Source organism: Peromyscus maniculatus, chromosome 15, assembly GCF_049852395.1.
Source record: "Peromyscus maniculatus bairdii isolate BWxNUB_F1_BW_parent chromosome 15, HU_Pman_BW_mat_3.1, whole genome shotgun sequence".
NCBI classification, from domain to species: domain Eukaryota; kingdom Metazoa; phylum Chordata; class Mammalia; order Rodentia; family Cricetidae; genus Peromyscus; species Peromyscus maniculatus.
Window position 1 is genome coordinate 79,565,321 of NC_134866.1, and position 18,466 is coordinate 79,583,786.

The following is an 18,466-nucleotide window of genomic DNA, read 5'->3' on the forward strand; positions in this document are numbered from 1 at the left end:
GTTATATCTGCAAAGAAATTTCCAGGGAGGATTAGGAGAGGGAAGGCCTGTCTTCAGCAGCCTGGGAGCCCACGTGTGATCAAAGAGAAGAAGGAAACCCGAAGGGTAAGTCTCTGCTTCTTGAAGTCCGAGGTGTGAGCTCCACCCCACCACACCCACCCTTCCCAACAGGTTGGAACTTCTGAAATCATTGGTGCTAATGTGTCTAAAGCTTACCTCTTTGCGTAAACTCAAAATTCTTATAAGCTCCAGGGAGTCGACTTGGATCCACCTCTCACGGGGCAAATGGACTCCAGATGAGTACTGTCAATCAACAGCCTAAATTTGCCCATCTACTGCCTGTTCCTTTGGATAGGATTTCCCTCAACCTCACCTCCAAACCCTTTGCCTGGTCTTGGGATTCCCCTCTCTCAGTTTCCAGGAACTAAGAAAATAATTTTCCCCCTAAACTCTTTATCTTTTGCCAGTATCCTGCCAGGTCCAGGTGTCCCCTCAAAATCTCTGCCCTGGACAGCTTCAAAAAGACTACCTCCAGGTGATCCAACCTCACAGACTGCTTCAACGAGGCCTGCACTTTCCTAGTGCAGGACCTTCCCACAGAGCCTGACAGAAGGTGAAACAGCAACTATCCCAGGACTTGGCCAGCATCCCAGCTTTCTTGGGTCCCCCAAAGATGCTGTTGCTCCCAGACAACAGGAAGCAGTCTAGAGAACATGGCACCCCCATTCCCACCTCACCAACTCCCCCTTCTTGTTTCCTCACCTTTTATAATAAACAAAAGGGAGGAATGTTAGTTCCTGTGAGACGAATTGCTAAACGGTCTTACTAATAAAAAAAAACAAACCTGGAGCCAGATATTGGCATTAAAACCTGAGAGATCAGAGGAATAGGAAAAGCCCACACCAACCTCACCTTGCCAGCCCTCAGGCTCCAAAGAGACCTACTTCCTGTATTACCACCTTTCTGTTCTGCCATCTCATTTCCTCTCTGCCCAGCTACATCACTTCCTCGTCCTGCCCAGCTCTGTTACTTCCTGTCTGTCTGTACAGACCTCCAGACCTTTATGGTTAGTGCTGGGATTAAAGGTATGTACCACCACTACCTGGCTCTGTTCTCAGTGTGGCCTTGAACTCACAGAGATCCAGAGGGCTCCCTGCCTCCCAAGTGATAGGATTAAAGGCGTGTGCCACCACTGCCTGACCTCTATGTTTACTATAGTGGCTGGCCTTTTCCTCTGATCCTCAGATAGACTTTGTTAGGGTGCACAACATTGGGGGACACACTACATCAGCACAAGTTCCCACTCCTGTGGCAGTGGCCTGTATGCCATCACCTGCCACCAGGTACCTTTCCACTGTCAACTGTGCGACATCTGCACCCCTTAAAAGTGCCTGTCAGTCACAATACCCTCTCTTGATCCTCTTGCTTTCCTGTATGTCTGTCTGTCTGTCTGCCTGCCTCTCTCATGTCCCCTCTCCTCGATGGCTTTTCACTCTCCCCCTCCCCCTCCCCCCATAAACCTCTTGCACGAGCTCTGTTGCTGGGGTGGAGGTCTCCTCTTAGGGGCATACCTTGGCAGGGCCCACGGCAGATACCCCACACACACCCCGCTTTTTATCCTTTCAATTCGTAGCCCCTTTAACTTTCCTGCCTCTGCCTCCTGAGTGCTTTTTTTTTTTAATGCGTATGTATGTGTGGTTGTGAGTTCATGTCCCTCAAGTGCCTGTGGAATCCTGAGGAGAAGGTGACTGGCATCAGATTCCCCAGAACTGGAATTACAGACAGTTGGGAGCTGCCATGAGGGTGCTAGGAACTGAACTTGGGTCCTCTGGAAAAACAGCCAGTGCTCTTAACCCCTAAGTTATCTCTTCGGACCCAGGAACAAAGCTTTTGCAAAAGAGAAAGAATCTAAAATCTCTAAAGTAAAACAACAGGGATGAAGGTGGAGGTCGGGGGACTTGCTGGGAAGAAGGGCTTCCGCAGGAATGGGAGGGTATAAAAGAAGGTGATGGAATACCAGAAGTATTTGTGGTGGTTTGAATAAGAATGGCCCCCAAAGGCTCGTTTATCTGAATGCTTAGTCATCAGGGAGAGCACTACTGGGAAGAGACTAGGAGCCATGGCCTTGTTGGAGGAATGAGTTCCTAGGGGTGGGGCTTGGAGGTTTCCGAAGCCCATGCCAGGCCCAGTTTTCCCTTGCCCTCTTCTTGCCTGGGGGTCAGGATGTAGAACTCTCAGCTCCTTCTCCAGCACCATGTCTGCCCTTGCGCCTCCAGGTTCCTGCCATGATGACAATGGACTAAACTCTGACACTGTAGCCAGCCCCAATTCAGTGCTTTCCTTTCTAAGAGTCGCCGTGGTCATTGTGTCTCTTTACAGCAGTAGAACTGTGACTAAGACAATATGCATGTATGAAGTTGTCAAAGGCCACAAAATTTTAAAATGGGTCTGGAGGTTTTCCTCTCTTTGATCGTGTATTCTAAAGCTAGGGTTCTTTTTTTTTTCCCCCTGTGTTAGGAATCAAACCTAGAGCTTCATATCTTAGTTAGGGTTATTGTTGCTGTAATGAAACACCATGACCAAAAGCATCTTGGGGAGGGAAGGGTTTATTTGGCTTACACGTTCACAGCACTGCTCATCATCTAATGGAGTCAGGACAGGAACTCAAGCAGGGTAGGAGCTGATGCAGAGGCCATGGAGGAGTGTTGATTATTGGTTTGCTCTCCATGGCTCGCTCAACCTGCTTTCTTATGGAACCCAGGTCCACCAGCCCATCTATCACTAATTAAGAAAATGCCCTGCAGACTTGCCTACAGCCTGATGTTATGGAGGCATTTCCTCGATTGAGGTTCCCATGTTTCAAAAGATTCTAACCTGTGTCCAGTTGACATAAAACTAACCAGCACGCTTCAGGTATGCAAGACCAACAAGTTCCCTATCGCTGAGCTGCTTCCCCAAGCCCTAAACCTCATAATTTCTTCATCTAGAATCTCTGATTTGCTTGAGGATCTAAGAATAAGGCAGAGGGGGCAGATATCCCATGTTTGCCCTGAACAATTTTTACATGCATGGGAGGGTCTTTATCTTGAATCAGAAAAAAATAAAAATAAAACAAACATTTTAGACAATTTGCTTTGAACAGCTGCTTTTTAATCCAAAGACTCTAAAATACCTAATACACGCTGGTCCTAGAACTGAGGATGAAAAATTAAAATGACAAACCCTCACCCTGTGGTAGAGAAGGCAAATAAGTTCATAATGCATTCAAATAAATTACATATATACAAAGGTATGTATTAAATGTCTTTCTCTGTTTTTTTGTTTTTGTTTCTGTGTCTGTTTTCGAGACAGGGTTTTTCTGTGTAGCTTTGCGCCTTTCCTGGAACTCGCTTTGGAGGCCAGGCTGGCCTCTAACTCACAGAGATCCGCCTGCCTCTGCCTCCTGAGTGCTGGAATTAAAGGTGTGCGACACCCCACCTACCCAACCCCGAACCCCGGCATCTTTCTCTGTTTTTTCACTCAACCCTAGTTTATTCCACAGCTGTATCATTGAGCCATAGAATTTTAAGTGGTTACTATGACATCTGCCATTACAGGCTTTTCTAATAAAATGATTGCTCCCACCCCACCACTAACACATACCCTTTTCCATGGTTCAGTAGAAAGACTAAAGAGTGTTCTGCCTTGCCTGTTAGACTCTGTACAAAAGGTTCACAAATGCTTGTTGAAAACATTTTGTGATCAAAGTGTTATTATAAATCTGTAACCATAAGAGAAATGATGTGGGGTCTTCTCTGAACTAAATATTATATACCCCAAGACACTGAGGCATCCAGTGAAGCCAGAAAGGAGGTATTTAAGATGAGCAGTTTTTAGAGATGGTTCAGTATTAGTCATGATTCCTTAATCCTTTTCCCCATCAGTGTGAGTAATTTCCATGGTTGCTAAGAGCCAAAGGAAAAGCACTCCAATGCTTCAGTTCCTCATTGCCTAGGATCTGTGACTTCCTGTATATGAATAGAACCTTATTAAGCAGGTCAGTGACCAATTACAGAAGCTTAACAGTTTCACAGTTCATGCCAAGGATGAAGACGGGACCTTAAATGCATAACCCCTTCTGTTTCTTTAAACCATAAGCTTCCTAGAATTCCTTGGTTCTGTCTCTCAGAGCCATTATTTTATTTTCTTTAAATATCAAGTTACACTTTGGGAGAGCGATTACCTACATCACAACTGAAGCCATTTTAAAGTAAGGATGATGTGAAGAGTGAGTTTCCCCCCTACCTTCCCTCCTGGTCTCTCACCTGTCTAGTTCTCCCCCAAGATGGTTCTGTCACCAGTACTCTTTACATCCTTCTAGAGATGCTTTACACAAAGACAGTAGACTCTGACCCCACTCTCCAAGGCAGCATCTTCTCCACACCATTCTTTTTTTTGTTTGTTTGTTTGTTTTGTTTTTTTTGAGACAGGGTTTCTCTGCGTAGCTTTGCGCCTTTCCTGGAGCTCACTTGGTAGCCCAGGCTGGCCTCGAACTCACAGAGATCCGCCTGGCTCTGCCTCCCTAGTGCTGGGATTAAAGGCGTGCGCCACCACCCCCCCGCCATCCACACCATTCTTTAGTGGTACACAGTATTTGGAGTTCTGCTCTTTCACCAATGATTGCCTAGCATGCCGTATATGAGTGTGTGGTAATGAAGTCATCCGTCTCCTGATGAATATGATGCATAGTTCCATTGTCTCCACTCTGTTACTTTTCTTTCAGTGTTGAGGGTTGACTCTAGGACCTCTCACCTGGTATTTCCCAGTGAGCTGTTCCCCGACTGACCTTGTTTCCAGTCTTTGGACATTTTATACAGCATTGCCAAGATTATTATCAGAGATATGTTGTTTTTCCACATCTGCCAGTTTGTCTGCTAAATAAATTCTAAAGAATGCAATTAGTTCCTGTCTCAAAGGATAGATGTATTTCAAATATTGGCAGATATTGTCAAATGGAAGCCATATGTCTTGGTAGTACTTATTACAGTTGTTTGACACTGAGAAAGTAAAAATAAAAGAGGAAAAGTGAGGGTTAGCAAATAAAGGCCAAGTCCAGCACTATAATCTTTACATTGCTTTCTTCTGCTGGGTGACAAGAAAAGATCACTTCTTTCAGAGAGTAGCAGGAGTAGTTCCAGGCAGGAATGTTCTCTCTGTGTTAATGATCGGGTAGATCCAAGAAGGAATGTCAGACTCCATCCTAGAACAAAGCCCACATCAGTGGCTTTGTGTCCAGGGTAAAGTGGAGAAAAGCAAAAGACGCATTTTGTCACCCTCATCCCCCGTCAGACGTCCCTCTGTGGCCCTCCACATTTGTGTGACTGACAAGTGGGACTTCTGTTGGAACACACAATGCCGTCACTGTTCTCCGCGTGCACGTGGCCCACTCAGCCTTAGCTTCGATTATAAAATCTTCAGCCAGGCGCTGTTTGCTTCTGTTTTGTTCGGTTGGCATCCCAGTTAGCCAGTGAATTTCCAACTGGAATCAGGTGGCATGAGAGAATTCAGCACAGCTTCACCTACCATATGCCTCTTTGGTAGAGTCCTGTCACCTCGCTAGATAGAGGTGGGGGGATCTGGGAGAATGGAGCCTAAAACTGAGGCAGACTAAAGTTGTATGCAGTAGCCAACTTCATTTAGATCCTCAAACAATTGGTACTCCGAGGGTTAAGAACTACATAAGTAAAGTGTATGATCACGAGGACAAGCTACACATGGCAAAAAACGTGTTTTTCCATAGAGTCATATAAACAAATACCAATAGCCGGTTGTAATGAATAATCCGATTTGCTATACCTGGGAGGAACATGAAAACATATTCCAGGAACATTTCTGTGTTTTGAGGAAACTGAGGTCACAAGACTTTTTTTCCCTGGAGCTTTCTCACAGGCACTCAGAACTTTGCCCATTCTTGGACGACTCCATTCTTGGACCATGTTCCAGCAGAGCCTCTGATCAGTGATATTTTTCTGAGATCATTTGAGGTGACCAACTTTGCATTGCCCTTTCTAAACCCAGCTTGGTTGGGAAGAACAGGAGCAGCCTGGTGGTGTCTTTCTAGATGGAATGAAGTTCCATGTTTACAGAGCTCCCTCTCACTGTCTGCTTCTTACCATCATATCACTCATTCTTTAGTACATAAGCTACAGCCTCTGGTCTCAGCAGCCACAGGACCTCTTCCTCCCCGACCTCTCCTTCCTTTCTCCCCAAAGTCCCACATACACAAATGGAAGGTTTTGGATAATCTGCATGGACACAGCGGAAGTCTGGGGCCGAAAATGTTATTGGTGAAAGTCCTGCCCAGCACATCCAGATGCTTTTTAACTGGGGGATGGGAAGGGAACAGGGCTTTTTTTTTTTTTTCTTTACACAACACTCCAGTTCTAAATAGCCATCGGTGAGTGTACTAATGTCTACGGGCCAAAGAGAGGCTTGGCAGAATCAAGGTAAATGTAAAAGGAAGCTCCTTCCCAACATGTTTGTGCTGGGGCTAGGGGTGTGGCTCAGTGATGGAGCACTTGCCTGGGCCCTGGGGATGAAAACAGTTGTGCAGAATATGAAAGAACCTTTGTAGCCGTTCACAACTCACCCATTAATTTTGTTTTGTTGTTTGGTTTTCGTTTGCCTGTGGCACTGGGGGCCTTCCTTGCTTGTGCCAAACAAGGCTTTTACTGCTGAGCTACATCTCCTGTTTATATTTTGAGAGAGTTTCGCTCGGTAGCCCAGGCTGGCATAGAACTCTTGACTCTCTTGAGCCTCCTAAGTGCTGTGGTTATGGACATACACCGCCAGCCTCTTCTCATCATCAACCTATCTATCCTCTTGTTCTGCTCTGAAATTCACGTGTTTGAGGGTGTGCGTGGGTGTGTTTGAACATATATGTGCCACGGGGCATGGGGAGAGGTCAGCGGACATTTGTGGAAGTCTGTTCTTGCCTTCTACTATGTGAGTTCTGGCGCACTGAACTGAGGTCATCGGCCTTGAGTGAGTGCCCCTTCCCAGTGAATCATCTCTAGAGCCCTCAACGACAGCCCTCCACTGCTCAGTCAAGTTTTATTGAAAGCAGACGCACACATGCATGCACACATGCATGCACACACGGAGTAAAGCAAGCAGAGACACACTCCCCAGGTGGGAAAGGGGATCTGGAACCTGAAACCCCTCAGCTACTTTTAAGTAAAACAAGAACTTGTTCTAGAAACAGCCAAACTGCTTCCTGCATGCTGCTACTGAAGTTTGAGTTAAGACATGGTTTGGGGAGTACAGGGAAGGGACCATGGCCATGTGGGGTGGAAGAGGACCAGGGTCTCACCGAATGGGGACCAGAGCCACATGGAACCAGGTGTTTCCGCATGCTGCACCTTGGCTTCCTCGTCTATAATTTGATCTCCCATGGTCCTTAGCGGCTGCCTCTGTGAACCCTCCTGGACAGTGACTGTGGCTTCTTCAAGGCAAGAAAACATGCTTCTGATGGTGCCTTGGGAATTTGTACCATTCACTGTAAGACCAAGCATGAAATTGTCATATCGATGGGACTTTTCTGTAGGCTTGCATTCACTCACCAGAGCATCAAGGTGAAACAAGTTGTTGCCTTGAACTCACAGAGATGCACCTGTCTCTGCCTCTCAAGTGCTAGGTTTGAAGGCATGTGCCTCCATGCCCAGCAAAAAGGGTCATTTTTGAGCCATCAAATAAATTTAAAAAACAAAACAAAACATTTTGTTTTGGGGAAGCCAGGAGAGCCATCTTGTTTTGTAAGTATAGTGTTAAAGCCAAAGACATGGTAAGTTCTACCTCACAGGTCTCTCGGTGTCCTGTCAGAATTAAGCCGAGGCACATTACAACGGCAGCATGCTGTTTCTCTGGTGCCAGTGCACAGAATGTCAGCATGTCTGCTGCGTTCCATTGGGATAACAGAAATGAAGTCACGACGCTAAGATGAGTCTCACTCTACTAAACACACTGATTCCCCCAGTTAGGGTCACTGGCCTGGCAGCTGTAGTCCAGAGGAGCCGCTTGAGGAAGCTGAGGTTTTCTGGAATTTGAAGGGGCAGTGACGGTGCCTGGTGTGGGGCTGAAGGGTAAGCAACTTGGCTGTGAACTGGGGCAACGCAGGAATCCAAGCAGAGCACTGATGGTCAGAAGACAGGCCCCTGCCAGCCTGTCTACCTACGTGAGATCCAGGCTAGCCAAGGCTGCAGCCAGACCGTGTCTTGGAGAAGAAGAAAAGGAAGAGGAGGAGGAGGTGGAGGGAGAAAGAATCTTGGCCCAAAGTAAAGGAAGTTTTAATTTTCTCTCTTTATCTTCCTTTTTTTCATTCCTTCCTTCCTTCCTCTCTCCCTCCCTCCCTTCCTTCCTTTCTTTTTTCTTTATAGTCCTGGCTGTCCTAGAACTCACTCTGTAGACCAGGCTGGCCTCAAATTTAGAGATCTGCCTGTCTCTGCCACCTGAGTGCTGGGATTAAAGGTATATACCACCACCACCCACCCAGCAGAAGTTTTAACTATCAAAACCACTGTAAGAAGATGTCTAGCTGCTTCTAAAGAATTGTCAGTACTTCTTACCCATATGTAATCAAAGGAATGAGTGAAAAGAAAGCTCATGGGCTAGGCCTGGTGGCACGTGCCTATAATCCAGGTATTTGGGTAGCAGAAGAAGGTGGTTGTCAATTTCCAGGCCAGCCTAAACTACATAGTGAGATCCTAGCTAAAACAAAACAGCCCGAGGAAGAGAGACCTCATGAGACTCTCATTACCTCTGCGTAGAAAAGCATGTGTAGTCTTATTTCCATATAGCATTACCAAAACTGACCCTAGCAGGAGACAGAACTGTTCAGCACACTTGAGAGCAGTTTGTAATATTTCCGAACAGGCTGGTTAACTGATGGCTCCAGCCTCTAACAGTTACAGTCAGCATGAAGACGTCTCCCAAACCAGAGGTTTCTTCTGTCTTTGACCTTGGAAATGATTGCCTCTATCATGATTCTTGTCTTGAATAGTTCTCTGTGACTCCAAAGCTCACCCTCTACCTCTGCCCTTTGTGGTGGTCTCTTATTTCTGCCACATAAAGCAGAGAAAATACATTGTTACATTGAGGATTTCTGTTGATGCCGAGACACTGAAAAGGTAAGTGTGGGAAATGAAATGCTTCTTCTGTCCCATCTGGATTTTAATCTCATCCTCTCTCTCTCTCTAACTCTCTTCCCCTCTCCTCCTCCCTCTCCCCCTCTCCTCCTCCCTCATCATAGGATTAAATATTACCCTTGTCCTCATCCTCAACCCAACATGGAAATACGGTCTCATGTTTGCTAATTATCTTTCCATTCCCTCGGTCATTAGGGTGTAAATTCTGATTCAGTGGCACGGCTTCTTCCCCCAAACAGGGAGACTCTGGGGAACTTGCTGTAAGCATATCCGAGTGCTGGTGAATCTCAGAGGTAGACACTATATAAAAATAGAAAGGTGTTTTGAGATGCAAAAGTGGCGTCATTCAGGGTTGTCATCTCTCTATTCCAGGAGCGAGTTCAAGGAGTCCACGGGACAGGTTGCCAGATGCTAATTAACCTAACCGGTTGTCACTGCTATTCTTTTAACTCTTCTGCTCTTGGAGTTTCTCCAGCGAAAGAGAGAATCCATTCTGTCCTTCATACAAAATGCAAAAGTTCTGATCACTTTAGATGATTCCCAAGTGAGTAAGAAAAAATAAGGTAATGTTTGCTTGTCTCTCTGCAATTTAGAAAGAAAACTGGTATCTATGTATTTGTCTTTATTTTCCCTTGTTTGTAACATGATCACGTTCACTTAAGGTAAATCGCAATGAAACGGTACATAATATCTGCTATAATCTTCCACAGTAGAGAGAAGAGTCTTGCCAGTATACTGTAATGAAATATGTTCAACAGATGAGCGTTTCAGATACATAGAGAGGAAAGAAAATAAATCGATGTCCTTCCGAATCAACAAGGCTGCCTGTCTGTTAACATGAAAGATAAATACACTCAATAATTCCACTCCATGGCAGTGACCACCAGACCAGCATCAGCACCTTCTCAGGGAAATACCTGCTAAGATGTTTATAGTAGCTGTCCGTGGAACAGCAGAGAATTACTGGGTTTATGCACAAAGGATGTGTAGACTAAAGCTGCATATTAATATACAAATATTAATACAGATATAACTAAGAACCAACAATGGCCAGAAAGTGCTACTGCAGAAGCAAGTTTGTAGATTACCCCTTACCCAACATTAAATGCATGTATGTGTTCGAAACAGTGCTGTGCATCTTTTCTGGGTCTGCACGTAGCGGTATAAAAATATCGACATGAAAACAGACCCTGAATTCAACAGCGTGTGGTTTCCTTGGGTGAAGAAAAAAGGAAACAGGATCCAGGAACGATATGCAGAAAGCCACAACTATAGCTACAGTGTGTGTGTGTGTGTGTGTGTGTGTGTGTGTGTGTGTGTGTGTGTGTGTGTTTCTTTAAAAACCTAGTACATGGCCAACAAAGTAGATCAGCTAGGAAAGCGCTTGCGGAGTAATCCTGAGGGCCTGAGTCTGATCCCCCAACCCATGGTGGAAGAAGAGAACCGGTTCCTGAAAGTTGTCCTGTGACTTCCACATGGCGCTGCGGCGTGAGCGTGCACACACAGGACGATGATGATGATGATGATGATGATGATGATGATGATGATGATAACCAAAGTAACAATAAGCAATTTACAGTGATACAAATACAGAAGAGTGTTAAAGATTTTGTTCGAACTTTGTAGCTGGCCTTGCCCCTCAGGGGAGAACTACCTTCCCCCATCTCTCTCCACCCCCTACCTCATCGTCCCTCACCACAGGAGTGTGCCTCACCTGAGCAGCACCACAGAGCTGACCCTGTGGTTAGGTATGCAGGTGTGCAGGTGAATTTGAGGGTGTGAGAACAGGAGAGGCGCCACCCCACCTCCCCGTCCGTCCGCCATGCCATGCCCTTCTCTCTCACCCATTATCACCTGTGGCAGGTGAAAGCTGACACCAGGGTCACAAAAGAGGGAGGAGATCTAGCCCTGACTCTCACTGGGGGCAGCACACTAGAGCTGACCCTGTTGTCAGGGACGCAGGTGAGCCAGCCCTGAGGGCGTGAGAGCAACAGAGCTGACCTCCCCGCCCCGCCTCCCCCCCCCCCCCAGTCGGCCAGGCTGTGGCACGGGTGAGGGAAAGATGCCCGACTCCCTCGGCCCCTTGCTACCTTCGGCAGGCAGGCGAGAGAGCTGTCCCTAAAGTCACAAAGAGTGAAAAAACTTGCCCTGCCCCTCACCGGCCGCAGCACACAGGAGAGAGGGCCCTGCACCCGCCTGGGCAAAACAGCAGAGCTGGCCCTGGTGTGAGGGAGGGCGACCCGGATCTGAGGACCTGAGAGCAGGAGAATTGGCCCGGCTCCTTGCTGCAGGCTGCGTTGGGTGAGCTAGCCGAGGCAGTACTAGAGAGTTGGCCCAGGCAGTGATGGTGAGGAAAAGCTGGTGGGCCGACCAACCCAGTTCCCACCCAGGCCCAGAGCCAGGGCTATGAGTTAGCCCACTCCAACAGCCACCCCATCTATGGAGGAAGTAAAGGGGACGAACCTACAGATCCAAAACTGCAGGATCTCCATGACACAGGACAACAGGGTATCCAAAAGGAGCCCCAGTGAGAGCCCATTGTCCGTGGTGTAGCAGAGGCCAGAGGCCTTGAGCCAGTGACAATGAACACTTACAAGTGAAGATGAATGGACCAAAGGGCAGACTGTGTCACCTAAGGAGCCACACTACAGCTTCTGCAACAAGATTCTTCTCCTCCTTTTGTGTCTTGTTTATTTTGCTTTTGGTTTGGGGTTTTTCTTGTAAATTTGGTTTTGCTTTGGTGGGGGATGGTGCATAGGCAGATGCTAGGGGTCGAAGAGATAAGTGGGATCGGATGGAATAAATGATGTGAAATCTGAAAAGATCAGTAAAAGTTTTTAAAAAAACTCCTTAAAAAAAGAAAATATAGTTACCTAACTCGTCTATTTTAATACTTCCAGAAACAATGCAATTTACCGATCATTTAAAAACATATAAAGTGCTTGTGTGTCTTTAGCAGCAGACAGGAAACCCTGAGCATCAAATTTCTGTTCAACTGTAGGAAGGCAAGGCTTTTTTTTTTTTTTTTTTTAGCTGTTCTTATAAAAGAGGTTGGAATATGTTTGCCCATAAACTACGATCTTCTTCCTTCACAACTGCATGTATGCCAAGATCTCTCAGCTGTCAGCATTCCAGTTTGTAAAGGGCTCTCCAGAAGACTAAAGGAGAAAGTCTGTGCAAAGCACCTACAGCAGGGCCTGCCACAGCTCCCAGCAAAATCACAGCCAGCCTTCCCTTGGCACTACACTCCAGACCCGTACAAAACACATTAGTCAATTCTGGTGAGCACTGTATTCTTGTGATTTCACATGTTCTTTTTTTTTTTTTTTTTTACTTTTAAAATAGTTTTGCTTTAGGGAAAATGTCTCATTCTTATTTTTTTTTTAAACATTCAAACAAGGACTGGAAACCCTAGCGCCGTGGGTAAAGCTCCCCCACACAAGTCTTACTACCTGAGTTCAATCCCCAGAACCCATGCAAAGGTGGAGAGTGAGAACTGACTTCACAGGGCTATCCCCTGACCTCCACACAAGTGTCGTGGTATGTGCACACTGTGTTAATACACACACACACACACACACACACACACACACACACACACACACGATAGATGATAGATAGATAGATAGATAGATAGATAGATAGATAGATAGATAGATAGATAGATAGATGGTAGAATGGTAGATGTGGTGATATTTGCACTGAAATATGATATTTTATTTGTATATTAATAAATAAAGCTTGCCTGGAGATCAGAGGTCATATAGTGAGCCATACACAGAAGTCAGGCAGTGGTAGCACACGCCCTTAATCTGATCACATGGCAGGCAAAGTCTCCGTGTGTTCAAGGACACAGCCAAGCGTGGTGACACGAGCCTTTAACCCCAGTACCAACCATAGAGACCTGGAGGTCTGTACAGACAGGCAGTGACGAGGAAGTGATGTGGCTGGGCTTAGAACCAATAAGAAGGCAGAACAGGAAGGCAATAAAAGCGCAGGTCAGGCAGGAAGAAGCTCTCTCTGGGGAAGCTACTGCGTGGTGGTAAGTTAAGGCTAGCCATGGCTATTCCTTCTGATGTCTTTGGCTATTACCTCTGTATGTGGCTCTGTGTTTCTTATTTAATAAGACTGTTTAGAAATTCATCTACAGATAGATGATAGATAGATAGATAAATAGATAGATAGATAGATAGATAGATAGATAGATAGATAGATAGATAGATAGACAACATTTGAAAAGAATTCAAATGAGCTGGAGGATGACTCAGCACCTAAACCGCTGGCTGATCTTAAAGAGGTCCTGGGTTCCATTCCCAGCACTCACATGGCAGCTCACAACTGTCTGTATACTTTAGTTCTGGGGAATCCAATTCCTAGTTCTGGTCTCCACCGGCTCCCAATAGGCAAAGTACCCATACCCACAAAAAATATTTTTAAAAATTGTAAAACTCAAACAAGACAGAACATAATAAAAAGCACTTAAAATTCCATGTTATTTCCTGGATACTTGATAAACAACCATACTTTTCTTTGTTTATTATGTTAGGAGCAGGGCTGGAGAATTGGATCAGTGATTAAGAACACTGACTGCTCTTCCAGAGGACCCAGGTTCAATTCCCAACACTCACATGGCAGCTCACAACTGTCTATAACTCCAGTTCCAGGGGATCCGACACCCTCACACAGATGCAACAATGATGCACAGAAAAGATAAAAATAAATGAATCATTTAAAAAATATGTTAGGAGCAGGTATGTGCACATAGGCATGTGTGTATGTATGATATACCCATGTGTAATAAATGCACAGGCATAGATTCAGCCACATACATTTCATATGTGCACAGATAGATTTTTTTAAATAGTAGTTCAAAGGGAAAAAGGTTCTTTATTGTTGTTGTTTGCTCTTGTTTATTTGAGACAGGACCTCACTGTGTAGCCCTGCTGGCCTGGAAATCACAGAGATCCACCTGCCTCTGCCTCCCTAGTGCTGGGATCAAAAACATGTGCCACCACACCCAGGTCACATCATTTTTTTTTAATGTAATAAATATTTATTCCCATTATAAAATTATTTTTTGAATAAAGCATCTTCTTAGCCATTTTTAAGTGTACAGCTTAATAGTGTTGAACATATCCACACTGCTGTGCTAAGTCCATCATATCCTTTATTTATTTGAATTTTTGGTTTCGGGGTTCTGGGTGTGTGTGTGTGTGTGTGTGTGTGTGTGTGTGTGTGTGTGCCATGATGTGCAAGTGGAGGTCAGCGGGCACACTGCAGGAGTCAGTTCTCTCCTTACACTATGTGGGTTCCAGGGGTCTCACTCAGGCCTTCAGGCTTGGCATCAAGTACCATTACCCACTGAACCATATCACCAGGATCATCTTATCTTTTTAATGTGTGTGTGTGTGTGTGTGTGTGTGTGTCCCTGCATGAGTTTATATGTACTAAGTGTCCAAGGAAGCCAAAAAGTGTTGGATCACTTTGAAGTGGAATGATAGACAACTGTGAGTCCTCTGCAAGAGCAGTAAAAGCTCTTTTGGGGTTTCTTGTTGTTGTTGTTGTTTGAGACAGGGGTTCTCCATGTAGCCCTGGTTGTCCTGGAACTCACTCTATAAACCAGGCTGGCCCCGAACTCAGAGATCCGCCTGCCTCTGCCTCCCAGGTTCTGGAATCAGTAAAAGCTTTATACCTTTCTGTTCCTCCTTACTCATCTTGGTGGGTTTTTTTTTTTAAAGACATTTTATATTTCTCAGCACCTAGAATGTTTATACTCCAGAAATTCACATGAAATAAAGTATGAATGTAATTTTGAGGTACACACTACTAAAAAGAGGTCACAATCTCTTGTATACACTGGGAATCAATGCCAGTCTCCAATGAACTGATTCCTTTCAGGTTCTCAGACATTCCAGCAGCACCCCCACCTCAAGGCCATTGCTTCAGCATTTTTTTTTCTCCCTAATAGCTACATTGCTTGTGTGCCCACGTCTGTGACATCTGAGCTCAAATGTCACTTTACGAGGGAGGTGATCCCCCGCCATCTCACTAAAAACAACAGACACCACTCTGAACTCTAATCACTCCCCTCTGTTTTAATATGGTGTCTATCAGGTATCATGAACTTCCTTTATATATATATATTTTTTTATGTTTCTGTTTCTGTCTAATGACATGACTCAGTAAACATTAATCCACCCATATTAAAATAAATGAATTTATATGGGTGACAGAAAGAGGCAGGTAGTTAGTTACCTTTAGCTGGTGAAGAGAGAGAGTTGAGTGGGAAGGAGTCTCGAGTGGCTGTTTCCTACAGGTTGGACGTGACTGTTGCGATCTTGAATCGGGGCAGCTGTGGTCACCTACTTGAGGCCACCATGAGATCAGACCTGTCAACACATCCTCACATGGTATGAAGAAAAAGCTCACGAGTCTGTCTGCTCCAGACAATGTATAAGGAATAGACAGTGGCTTGGAAGCCACACTGTGTGTTACCACTATCAGGTGATGTCCCCATGTTCCTGCAAGTAACCCTCATGAACTCAACAGCTCACCGTATTAAACTTGGGTGGATTTTAGGGGAGACTGTCATCATCCTTTCTATCTGGGGTGAAGAGAAATATGTGTCCCCAGGAAAAGCCATGAAACACAGATGGAAGGAACATGTTCTATGTCTTTATCACTTGGATGATTACATGGGTATATAAATTATTTAAAACTCACTAACATATTTGAATGACAATATTACATTGAATGCAAATTATAACTGAATGAAATAATTTTTTTGTTGTTTTTTCAAGACAGGGTTTCTCTGTGTAACAGCCTTGGCTGCCCTGGAACTCTGCAGAACCAGGCTAGTCTCAAACTCAGAGATCCGCCTGCCTCTGCCTCCCAAGTTCTGGGATTAAAGGCACGTGCCACCACACCTGACTATGAAAGAATTTGTTTTTGGTTTGTTTAACTAGCAGTTGTATTGAAGGTCCCAGTATTCACAAGGTAACAAAACTATAGTTCAAACTCAGATGTATCTGGCTCCCAGATCTTTGTATGGGGTGTGCTGCCTACCTTCATCTCTATATCTGTTTTCAGATTCACACATCTGTAGGACAGGGAGTGCATTTCTGGCTGGGTCTTTCATGTTTTCAAGATCTTGGGAATGTGAGATGGTGCAGATGATTGGCAGGCATCTATCTCCCTAGTTTAAGTATGGTGTGATGCAAATAAATGCTCTGTTTTCTCCAAGAGTCATTAGCTCTCAAGGCTCAGATATGTAGCTGGCACTTAGTGACACCTAACTGATGGATGCTTGGTTTCATTTGTCAACTTGGGCATGTTATCTAGTCCCGGGCAGTCACTCAAACACTGATCCAGGTTTTTCAGCAAAGGTATTTTGGAGTATGGCGAACATCTGCATTTGACAGATGTTAAGAAAGGAAACTGTCCTGTGGCCTGAGGGAAACAGACCCTGTCAGCTGAAAGGTCTTTGGAGCAGAACAGAAGCTTCCCTAATTAAGAAGATATTCTGCCTGTGGACTTCAGTGTAGCATCTGCCTGCCCTTCCTGATGGGACGGCATACAGGTATACAGGTTTAGACTTACATTCCTAAACCCTAGATTTGCACAAATGAGTTCCTGCAACAGATTGCTCTCTGTCTCTCTGTCTCTGTCCCTGTCTCTGTCTCTCTGCATGCATGCATATATGTGCACATATTTTGAATAGCAACCAGAGGTGTGGAACATATGTGAGTTCCTCCACCTACTAATTTTCTGATGATAATCTCTGGGGAAAATGTATCCCCAAAGATTCACAAACTAAATGCCTTTGTGGTGTCTTCAGGGTTGATCCTTAAATGATAATGGAATGAGACCATTTCTTTCTTCTCCCTGTCCCGTGATAGTGTGGGCTTTATATGGATCTCCATACCCAACTTATCCCACCTTCAAGCGAGCCCTGCCGCAAAGCAAGCTCCATGTCCCCCCTAGTTTGAGTCTTGAGGAGTGAATATCAGCTAGATTTTCCAGTACTGTCTCAGGCCTGCTTTGCTGACATGAACCAGACATTAACAGCTCTGTAATGAAAGTAAATGTATCATGGTCTGGAATAAGGGAGGTATGGGTAGGCTACCTTAGAGGGTCAAACACTTGCCATGCAAGCCTGACGACCTGAGTCAATCCACAGGACCCATGTAAAGGTGGAAAGAGAGATCTCACTCCACAGAGTTGTTCTCTGGTCTCCATATGTGCACTGTGCCCCCACCACCTACACATCATACCTCAACTAACTCTCTCTCTCTCTCTCTCTCTCTCTCTCTCTCTCTCTCTCTCTCTCTCTCTCTCTCTCTCTCTCTCACACACACACACACACACACACACACACACACACACACACACACACGTGAATAGTATTAAGTAAAGAGCATGCAAACATCTTTTGGACACATCATGAGTAGCTCAGCTTGTCCTGATTATCTGAGCTTTGGAGTCAACCACCAGTAGTAATTCTACCTTTGCAGCAAATGCATTTTGCTGTCCAACCTTGAACAAATCGTAAACCTCCCCCGCTCCCCAGTTCCAGGCAGCCTCCAGCAGAGTATTATGCTTCCTTCTTAATGGCATAAACTCCAAAGGGTAGTTAGAAATCTCCATTCCAGTTGTCAGGTCTTAGCCAAGGAGAGCGAGGCCTTTCTAAAGCCAAGATGTGGATTTCCAAAGATGAGCTTGAAAACATTCAGTGTGTGGTGTGTGTGTGTGTGTGTGTGTGTGTGTGTGTGTACACAAGTTTATGGTTTTGAATATTTTCAGAAATCAAAATAGCCTTGCAACTACTTGTTTGTCTAGCTTTGTCTACGTAGTTATTAATCCTTCTGTCTGCCCTGCTTTGCAGTATACGCAAAGGTCTATGAATTCTGATACATCCGTGGGGGATGGGAGCATGTTCAACAGATGATATGCAGTGATTTGTTTGTTGAGGCAGGCTGGTCTCAAGTTCTCAGTCCTCCTGCTTTGGGCTCACTGGTGCTGGGGCTGCAGGCATGGCATACAGTGCCATGCCACAGTAACAGTGATTTGAACCAAGCAAGCTGAGACCTGGAACAGTGAAAAGGAGTGCAAGGCTATCTCTGTCCGGTGTTTATCTTGGTGGTGGGAAGAAAAGGGCAAAGAATGAAGGTTGTGTGTCTCCACACTTGGAGCGCAGGCACAGATTTTAACACGGAGATTCATACAGCTACTAGATCCCCTGGATCCGACCCCGCAGAGGCCAAAGCACGTCTTACCCCTCACTG